This window comes from Canis lupus, chromosome 14 (genome assembly GCF_048164855.1).
Source record: "Canis lupus baileyi chromosome 14, mCanLup2.hap1, whole genome shotgun sequence".
Classification (NCBI taxonomy): Eukaryota; Metazoa; Chordata; class Mammalia; order Carnivora; family Canidae; genus Canis; species Canis lupus.
Window position 1 is genome coordinate 52,325,686 of NC_132851.1, and position 11,374 is coordinate 52,337,059.

At 33.3% G+C, this 11,374-nt stretch overlaps 1 pseudogene; it reads left to right on the forward strand.

The window, feature by feature from the left end:
• The first annotated feature begins 913 nt into the window (after window positions 1-913).
• On the forward strand, window positions 914-1,204 carry LOC140603485 (10 kDa heat shock protein, mitochondrial pseudogene; annotated as a pseudogene).
• The last annotated feature ends 10,170 nt before the right edge of the window (window positions 1,205-11,374 follow it).

Below are 11,374 nucleotides of genomic sequence, written 5' to 3' on the forward strand. Positions count from 1 at the left end.
TGAACCAGCCAGGTGTCCCTCTTTCTTTCTATTTTTAAAGTTCATATATTTAATTTTTATTAATTTCCACATGTTTTATTTTTAGTTTCTATTTCTCCTTCTTCAAATTCACTGACCTTCTGTACTATCCTTCCTTTTATCTCATCTCTATATTTTTTATCGCAAATATTAGTTTTAATTTCTAGAATTTTTATTTGGATGATATTTTTTACATATCTTAAGTGTTTATTTAGCATTTGAATTTATGCAATATAGTTATAGTAACTGTTTTAATGTTCTTTTCTGCTAATATGAGGATCTTTATCAGAGAGATCTAGTTTAAGATTGACAGATTTTTTTTCCTTACTGCATCAGATTTCCCTGCTTCTTTTTAATGCCCAGTAATTTACTGGATTCAAGACATTGTGGATTTTAACTATTTTTAACTATTTTAACTATTGTTTTATATATTTGTATATTTTTGGATGTTTTGGGAAGGAAGAGAATATCTGATCTGTTACTCTATGTGGGCTAAAAGCCAAAAATGCAATTTTTTAAAATGATTTTATCACATTATTTTACAAAATATCTTGAGTTCATCCCTCTGGCTCAGATAGATTCAAAAGAGCTCTTTCTTCTTAATTTTCAATAAAATGTACAGTCGATTCAGAAGTATTTTACCCACTAAGTGGTACTATACTGTGAGATGGCTTCTAAAGTTGTTTTTAGGAAGTTTATTTTTAGTGTCACACTGGCAGGGGTGGGGGTGGGGTGTACCTAATTGACTGTGAACAGGATGTCTTAAACTAAGTGAATTTGGTTGGGAGCTCTTTCCATACCATCAGTAGGTTTCCTTTTGCTGTGGCTAAAAAAAAAGCTTCTCGTGGCGGTGGTGACAGCTCCAGAGCAGGGTCAAACTGCAGAGGCTGGAGTCATGGCAAGGCAAGTGTTTGGAAAATTTCTTCCCCTCTTTGACCGAATTTTGGTTGAAACTGTAACCAAAAGAGGTATTATGCTTTCATAAAAATCTCAAGAATAAGTGTTGCAAGCAACAGTAGTAGTTGTTGGATCAGGTTCTAAAGGAAAAGGTGCAGAGATTCAACCAATTAGTGTGAAAGTTGGAGATAAAGTTCTCGCAGAATATGAAGGCACCAAAGTAGTTCTAGAAGACAAGTATTATTCCTTATTTAGACATGGTGACATTCTCAGAATGTATGTGGACTGAAATCGTTATTAAAATGGCATGAAGTGAAGCTGCCCATTCCAGTGAAATTGTGAAATCTTCCATTATGTAAATAATTTTCATGTCTCTCTTTTATAATTAATGGTATCCAAAAAAAAAAAAAATCTGCTTTTTTTGAAGATGTCCTTTCCCTGAAGGATGACTTTATCCAATATCACCAATCTTTGCTAAGATATAAACATGATATGTTAGTTGCTGGTTGAGACCTCAAATCCAATGTTCCTGGGAAAAACCCAACAATTATCTTAACAACTTGTCAATGGAGTTAGTCATCTGGAAGAAATTTTTCTCCTTTAGAAAATACACTTATAGGAAACCTGTGAATGGAGAATAAGAAAAGGAAGGCCTAAATTTGTGGGAAGAAAGTAATCAAAACAAATTGGCTCTAAAAATAAATGAAGAATAATTTTAGGGTGGGTAAAAAAAGATTAAAATGATCAGAGTGGATCAACATAGGAGAAAGAAGTTGAAAAAAAAAAAAAAAAAAAAAAAAAACATGGTAGGAGTCCGAAGCTTGGGGAAGAGAGACAGCTCAGAACTTTTTGAAAATAGAATCAATAATGTTTGTGTCTATGTTGCTGAAACTTCTACTGTGTAAATGTTTTTTTATCTCTCTAAATCCTCAGAAAAATCTGATTGTGTCCAGAGATTTTTCAGAAAACCTTATGAAGCAGACTAAGTCTTCTAGGGGAAAAAGTCTTGATAAGCTAGTACTTGTTATATGATATAGCAAGGCTTGACTGGTTTCATTCCCAAGAGATAATTTATGTAAATTACCAAAAGTAGATGCAGTGGAATTATGAGATAATCGCATATCTGTATTTTGCTCAGTGTCAGGATGACATTTATATGTTTGGTCTGTGAAGTATTTATTCTACAGAATAGAAGAAGCTTACCTCTAAACATGTTTTAGTTATTATATATTGCTGTTAAACACAGCATTCACAAGTCTAGTAGGTAAAGCAGTAAACATTAAGTTCAGTATGCTATGGGTCAGATATCAGGTTTGTGTCAGCTGGATGCCTTGGCCTCAAGCTCTCTCACAAGGCTGCAATCAAAATGTCAGTAGGGGCTATGGTCTCATCTGAAAGTTTGAATGAGTGAAGTCATTCAAGTCAATTTTATTTTCAAGTTAATTTTGAAAGCATTCACTTTCTCATGGGCTCTTGGACTGAAATTTTCAGTTTCTCACAGATTGTTGGCAAGAGATTTCCTTTAGTTTCTTGCTTAGTGGATTCTCCATAGGGTAGGTTAACAACATGACAGTTGGCTTTTCTCAGAGCAAGAGAGGAAATAAATCTTTTTGTTATCTAATCTCAAAAAGTGACATAATCTATCTTTTTCTATATTTTATTTGTTGAAAGTCACTGTGTCCAACCTACATTCAAGGGGAGTGTATTTGTTGAACATCATGTATATGTAAGTTTGGTAGTTCTTTTCTTCATAGTTTTCCTTTCAGTAGTTGATAATATGCCAGAAATTTTAATATGCAGGGAATTACATTTTATAATTGTGTCCACACAGTGAGCATGGATAGGATGGAAATATTTTCTGTAAAATTATATCAACAGAAGCTGAAACACAGAATTAAGCACAATTGACAAAAATTACCTGTACCCCTCACTACTTTTTATCCAAAGGAATAAATAGCCCTTGTTGCATATACTTACATATTCCTGACATTTTGATTGAAATATCTAAGGGCAGGCTAGTTGTCATCTGTGTCATTTCAAATCAAACCAAATATATACCCCAGTCAATTTGCTCTTCTTTCTAATATTATGTTTTTGTTAATACCATTGATACGCTTAGACTCTCAGCATCATTTCATTTTTTAACATATCATTTTCCATTTAGCCATTCAGTTCTTAATTTATGTAGGCAACAACTCTGACACTATTTCACTGGATTTTTCATAGGCTTTTCCAAAATATTTCTAATATTTATCCTTTTTATTTTTTCAAGAATAAGCATCTCAAATAACACAAACATGTCAATTTCTTATGATACAATTTTCACTCCTCAAACTTCTTAGATTGAACCAAACCTATCCTGAGAATCGAGACTCGCTTCAGGTTCTACTGGGCGTGAAGCCTCCTGAGATTTCTCTCTCTCTCTCTCTCCCTCTGCCCTCCTTCCCCACTTGTGCTCTCACTCTCTCTCTAAAATAAAATTAAAAACAAAAAAAAATCTGAAATCTGACTTTTATATATTAATAACTAAAAATTATACTAATGGTAGTAACAGTGGTTTCATAATTTTATGTTAAATTGTAGCTTTTAAAATATTTTTACAGGGGATCCCTGGGTGGCTCAACGGTTTGGCCTCTGCCTTCCACCCAGGGTATGATCCTGGAGTCTCAGGATCAAGTCCCGCATCGGGCTCCCTGCATGGAGCCTATTTCTCCTTCTGCCTGTATGCATATGTCTCTCATGAATAAATAAATAAAATCTTTAAAAAAATAAAATATTTTTACATAAACAAAATTCATAATTTTCCTGAAGATTTACAGAATAAACCTACCATCTTGACTGTTTTTCTGCATCATCTGTTAACACTCCTCCCTAAATGCTAATCATGTGCAAAGGTCCGCTAATTACTTTTTAAAAAAATTAGCATTAAATAATTCTTTTAGATATGCCAGGAAAAGGGTTATATTGTTAAGCTAAAATGAGCTCAGACAAGTAGAGTTTCAAAAAGCACTATTATTCTAAAGATAGAAAAAGAGCACTGAGTCATTTAAATGAATTAAATGTCAATTTTGTGATGTGATACAGATGTTAGCTAATTCTACAGTGGTGATCATATAGCAATATATAAATGTATCAAATAAACATGTTATATACCTTAAGCTTACATAATGTTATATATATTCAATATATATTTATTTATTCAATATATATTTCAATATAATATATTTCAATTAAAAATAATTAAATAAGATAATGCACATAAAGGACTTAGTAGCATATCTTTGTAGAGAGGAAGACCACAGGGAAAATTATTATTATTGTTAGCAGAAGTATTAATGAATACTTATGGTGAGAGTATAAGACATGCTCAGTCTCTCTGAAAAACAATAAATATATTCAAACAATGTGTATATAATATAAGAGAATGTTCTATAATGCTAGTAATGCTTATCTCTGGGTTATGAGGTTCTTGGTAATTTTTAATTTCTTTTCTGCGGTTCTTTGTATTTTTTCAACTTTTTAACTAAGGAATATGTTTTCTCTTATAATTAAAAGTGAAGTTTTGTTTCTTTGTTAACTATCTCCTTTGTTTGCTGTTTCATTTTATATGTCTCCATCTATTCTAAGTCTAAATCTTTCTGACACTCTTCATTCAGAACCACAAAATCCTGTTGTTTTTATTCTATGGTATGACTTTTGTTCATCTTCCACACAAGCTTATTTCATACTTGATCTACTCAGTGAACAGCGTGGCATTTATATTAATCTATTTGACCACATTTCTTCTTACTTTCAGGTAGAAATTATTCAAGATTATTTTCTAGAATGAAATTATTGGATCATTGGTTTTCAACAATTTCTGTTCCTAAATATCTATACCTTTCGATAGGCATTTCCATTAACACCAGTGGCTCACCATGACAATACCTTGAACTAGGGATAATATAGTCTAGTTTATAGCATTTGGTTTAGTCTGTGTGTGTGTATGTGTGTGTGTGTGTGTGTGTGTGTGTTTGTGAATAGTTAAAATAATCTTACAAATAATCGAGATAAACTTCCCTTCAACCTCTCATTGAGATGGCTCCTTAAGAGCTTCCATCCATCTGAAACATTTAATTTTCCAGGTCTTAGCTGTGGAACACTCTGTAGAGTGATGGAAATAGTCCTGGAGTTGTTATCAGATGACCTAGGTTCAAGGCCTTGCTCAGTCACTTACAAGTCCTAAGACACAGGCAGCCATTTAGCCTTTTTCTTTTTCCTTCCCTGATTTTAAACTAGAGATAAAATATATCATAAAGAGGTTGCTAGGATAAAATGAGTTAATACAAAAGCTCTTTGTAGGATAAAGCAGGTTATTAATCAAAGGCATGCTTATTACTATTAGTTTCTTTTAAATTTGAAGTGTGCTTACTTAACACTCAAGACCTCTTTCTTACTGTATCTCTCAGCCTGTTCATTATTTTGAAATCCAATGTTACAGGCTCATTTTCAGGCTTTTTCACATTACTGATTAGTTCCAGTTGGTTCTTTCTTAATGGTCAGGCCACTTTGGGGGTACTGTAGGCAAAGGCATCTCTAGAAAATGTGACAAGCATGACTTAAAGGTCATTAAGTACCTCCATAAATCTATTTCACTGTCCTAGACATAGACAAATTACTAAAGTAACAGATATTGTGATAGGAATATACCGAAAAGGAATATTTAAAGCACAAAGTGAAACAACATTAGTATTAAATGTAGTTAATTACAAAATAGGTCATAGTACAATCAGGTTACTTAATATAAACATAAAATAACCAGAGTGATTTTTTTAAAATATATTACCTGATACTCAATTTCTTAAAATTCCTCACTGGCTTCCATTGCATGTAGAATCAAGTTCCAACTCCTAGATTTTTTTAAATTTAAAATTAATCCTTGTTTGTGTGTGTATGCATATTTTATGAGTTCCCTACTTTTATTTGTATTTTATTTATTTTAAAAGATTTTATTTATTTGATAGAGAAAGAGACGGGGAGAGAGAGAGAGAGAGAGAGAGGGAGAGAGAAAGAACACAAACAGGGAAAGTGGCAAGCAGAGGGAGAGGGAGAAGCAGGCTCAATCTCATGATCCAGGGATCACTATCCAAGCTGAAACCAAGAGTTTGAAGCTTAACTGACCATGCCACCCAGGTGCCCCAGGTCCTAGGTTGTTTAATAAATATGTGTAGAAAGTTTTGCACCAGCCTATCTACGTTCTATTGTTAATAAGGATGCCTAGGGAACCTAGGGAGGCTAATAAATTTTGCATTTATTATTTATTTTTAAACAAACAGAGCTAAGTATAAGAAATTCAGGGATAAGACTTAAGGAAAACATACGAACATAACAAAGCAGGACTAAATAATATACACTAACAGTTGAAAGCACTTAAGGAGTTAAAATTAATTAAAGGTGACAAATCTTAAGGATGTGACTTTTAACTCAGGGTTTGAGTCTAAGAATATTTCCTAATCTATTTTAATGATAACTGAACCATGTTTTCAAAAATATCCCAAGCTCTTCTTAAATAAGCAACCTCAATTTTAATGTGGTTTCTAATTCATTGACTAATTAACAGAAAATATTGGTATAATAAAAACAAAAAGCCCATATCATTCTTAGTTATTTCCCATCATATATGTATATTTTAAATGCAATAGGTGAGAAAGTATTATAACTATCATAAATATAATTGTTACTTGGCTCTGCCACAGTAACTGTAATAACTTTAGATTTACTCTTAAATTAGCCATTTATGAAAGATATAGTGAACAGTTCTTACAACATGACATATTTCTAAAGATATACAATTTGGAGAAAATGTCTATTTTTGCTTCTATTTTTCATCTCCTTTTCTCTTGCTCCAAAATTACCAAATATGTTAAAATCTGATCTTCCCTGACTCTTATTTTAAAGCCCACAAAAATCTTCACTATTTTAAAAGACTAACAATGTCCCAAATAGATTTATTATTAGTTCAGTGTAGAGCATCACTCTATGTGCCATGTTCAACACTCCCAATTTCAATTTATTTCCTCACCTCAGGGTAACCTCAGATCTTAGATTAATGTCATTTGATAACAGAATGCAATTCTGCATGACATATTTTCAGTTGCCAAAGACAATGCTTTGATGAACGCCTTTAAAGTAGAATAAATCTCTTATGCTATAAAACAAATGGCCTGGTACACTTTTGCAACCATAATGAACACTGTTCAGGGGTAAAAATGTCAACAGAATTTTTAAAAGACAATGAAAATATACCAGTGGTAGTGTTTTCCTCTGTATCCAAATCATTAGAATTACTCCAACCGGTTCCTGCCTTTCCTGGAGTTACCAGTGATACAGGTGCAAATGATGTACAGGTGCAGACAATTGGCCCGATTCTTCAATCCCCAATGTTGTGAGAATATGGGGGAGAGGGGGATGACTCTACATAAATAGAATGCAGATTCTGCTTCTGAGGATTAAAAAATCCCCATAATCCACACCATTAAATTAGAGCACTTATATTTAGAACTGATTATGATAGAGAAACCAATATTCCTTAACTCTGAAAGTTGTTCATCAAAATTAAATTGCAAATCACTAAAATGCTGATTTTTCTGCTGCAGAACAATTAAGAATGATTTTATACTGGCATGTTTAAAGTGATGTTCAAACGATCAAGAAAACAGCCTTAAATATATTTCACTCTGATTTCATAGTCCTGGCTATGCTCTGTGGAATTTTGAGTGGTGGTTTTTTTTTTTTTTTTTTTTTCTTAAAGAAGAGATATGGTCATTGTCCTCAAGTAGTACAAGACAAAACAGCAGTAGTTTAATCCAAAGGAAGTCTATTTCAAATCCTAATAACACACTGTTTGTGTTGGTGATATGCACCTGATTCAAGCAGGACCTCAGACAGTGTTGGAAGAGGGCAGATATATAGTATTAGTGTTTGGATCAATATATATTGCTTTATTTCTGGAAAGCATTTTGAATGTCTTTTTTCTCAACAAATATTATAGTAGTAACACTATTAAGTTTCTTGGAATTTCAGGGATTAAAGTTCCCTCAAGTGGCTTATTAGCATCCAAAAAATGCCATATAAGTTGTTACATAGATCACCATGTTAGTAAAGATCCTTAGTAAAAGGAAAATATGGTCTAAACTTGTAATGAAGCTTTGGTGTATATGTATGTGTGTCTCTATATTCATGTTAATAAGTCACTTAATCACATAGTGAATATCACTTAATGAATACTTACTCATATTTAATGTGTACTTATTATTTGTCAGGCCCCGTTATGGATGTGATTTGTTAATTCATTGACTGCTTACAACAGCTGTATGAGGTAATTGTCATTATTCTCATCACCCCAGGTCTCTAGATGAGAAAACTAATGTATAAAGAGGTTATTTTGCTAAGGTCACAAAAGCCAGGCAATTGCAGAGCCAGAATTAGAACACAGGCCATCTGTCTTTAGAGTGTATTCACTTAACCACTTTTCTTTAATGTCTTTTTAATGTTTGTTAGGCCTTATTGTAAATTTTGTGATGGCACATGATTATAGAGGCATCTGTAACTGACCTATAAACACTGGAAGAGTCTATTAATTGATTTGTTCATAAAATGGGACAGAGTATGAGAACTCCTTCCCATTTTAATATGCTCCCAACATTACCACAGTATTCTACTTCATTTTAATGCACCTCACAAAAGCCTATGAATTTCAGATTAGTCAAATTAACATTCATTCCTACTTTTTTACCATAAGTACTCCTTAATGAGTTGAAAAGAAACGATCAATAATATACAATACCCTTTCCTTTCTTGCTAACTTAAATTAGATGTACTGAAGCAATAGGAATTTCAATGGGCAACATAAGATATGTATGTGTGCAAATAAGGGAAGGTATTAGTGAGATATTAAAAACCCCACAACCAATCTATCAGAAATTCTTATGTTCCATATTTTGAAAAAAAAAATCCAGAATTTGTCCTTCCACTGCAACCTCTGTTCTAGTCCACCATTCTCTTTCAGCTGTAGTTGCTTCTAACATGCCTTCACTATTGCCCCCATGGTCCACTCTCTATACACATAAATAACTGAGGGATTAAAAAAAATAACAATCAATTCATATCACTATTCTGCTGCAGATCTCTACCTCACTCAGATTAAAACTAGGGGATGTTCAACAGAGCGTGTAGCCCTATAGGAACTCTTTCTGTACTTCTGTGAAAGGAACATTTTCACTATGCTCAATCCCCACCACCAGCTTCCTTGTTCATTTAGCTCTAGGATCTCTGCCCTCCTGGTGGTTTGATTCGGTGAACACAGAAAATCCAAATCACTTTACTACCTCTTCTTCTTGTAGGCACCTCACCAGGTAGCTCCATCACTTCCTTCAGTTTTGTGCAAATGTCACCTACCTACAGAACCTTTCACTGTGTATTCCTAAGAAACAGCAAAATCTACTGCTACCATCATACTCACTGCTCTCCTGCTCTCTGCTTTGTTTTCATTCATTATATTTATCACTTGACTTCGTATATTGCTTGTATATTTGTTTATTATCTGTCTCCTCCTTGGAGACTGAATCCACACTAAGGGAAGGACTTTGTCAATTCTAGGCACTGTTGTATCTATCATCGGTTCCCCAAAGAGTGCCTGGTAACTGGAAGGCACTCAATAAATATTGGGTTAATACATGGGCTAATGAGAGAAGAGGAATAGAATAGGAATGGGATAGAAAATGAAAGATTAAAAAAATACCAAAGATATGTATCAAGTAATATTCCCTAGATTCCATTTAGTATCAATGAAAGAAAGAGGAGATGCCAGTATTGACTCTCTCTTTTCTCTATAATACCAGAATTTTAGACCAAGTTTGAAAATTCTGATTCATTGTTAACCTTGCATTTCATAAATTATGTATCCTTTGTGGTGTCTTTGCTAATTTACTGTCTGTTTTGTGATCACTTTTGCCAATATTATATTTGTACTACCATTTTATGACCTATCTTCTCTTCCATTTTTTGCATTACAGCTACCAAAGGAGAAGCAATGAAATAACAGATACTTTTTATCACAGGCAACTTTCTTTGTAACTTTTCTTGGTATTTCACTTCTTTGCCACTAATCTTCATGCCACTGACTTGTACTGGGATTTTCTCCCAGGTCTTCTCTGTAAATATGCAATGTGGGACTAGATCATTTACACCTCAATGTGAAATTTAATCAACACCTCTTTTCTCTCAGATGTGATTTCATTTTAAGACTTATATTCATCCCAGGCATCCTGTTTCAAAAATTTCTCTAGCACCTGGCTGGCTCAGTTGGAAAAGCATGGGACCCTTGATCTTGGGGTCATGAGTTTAAGCCCTATGTTGAGTGCGGAGATTACTTTAAAAAATTTTTAAAAATTATCTCTGGGATGTTTGGGTGGTTCAGTTGGTTAAGTGTCTGGCTCTTGATTTCCACTCAGGTCATGATCTCAGGATCATGACATCAAGCCCAGTGTAGGGTTCCACAATGTGTGTGGAACATGCTTAGGATTTGCTCTCTCCCTCCTCCTTCTGTCTCTCCACCCCCACCACATGCACCTGTGTGCTCTCTCACTCTAAAAAAAAGAAAAAAACAAAATTTTTAAAAAATTTCTCTAAACTCTTTATGTATTCAGATACTTTTTCAGGCATTTATAATGTAGGTCCTAGAAGAGTGATACACTCAAAAACTCAAAACATAGATGTCGCATACTAGAATCTGCAGGTCCCCCAAGAGTAAGACCTTTCTCATTTAGTTTTAAGACACACATTTTGTGGAAACCAAACAGACTAAATATTTCATATGTTTTTGTTGAATGGATGTATATGTGAATGAATAAAATAAAATTTCTAGCAGAATGAACAGTAGAAAACTACTTTTTTTTTTTTAAAATAGCATTTATGGCCATGGATTTCTGTTTAGTTGCTATTTCCTGTTTATTTTTATTTTCTTGTTGTTCATTTGCCTTTACAGAAGTTTGTAGCTCATTTATTTAGACAAAGTTGAGCTTTCTGTTCTTAGAACACATCCAGGAGGAAAGTTTCTTGTTGACATAGAATATATCCAAATGTCATATATATTGTTCTTTTCTAGCATATTTATGTGATACAATGAGAATGAGATCCTTGTTCAAGTTTACAGTTTATTATGTAGAGAAAAAAATAAGATGGAGAAAATATTTCCTGTGTCCTATACCCTTGAATATTTTAAAACAAATGGCCTCTTTCTTACTTGTTAGGACTCTGGAAAATATGTCAGCTTCTTTTAGCAAGAGTCCTAGTAGATGTGGTTCTGCATTGCTGATATGAAGCTGCCCTGAATTGTATCCACAGACCACATAAATTCCTTATCTTATTAAATTCATCATTAAAATTTTATAGATTCAGTTAGTCATCTTGCCAAGGAAAT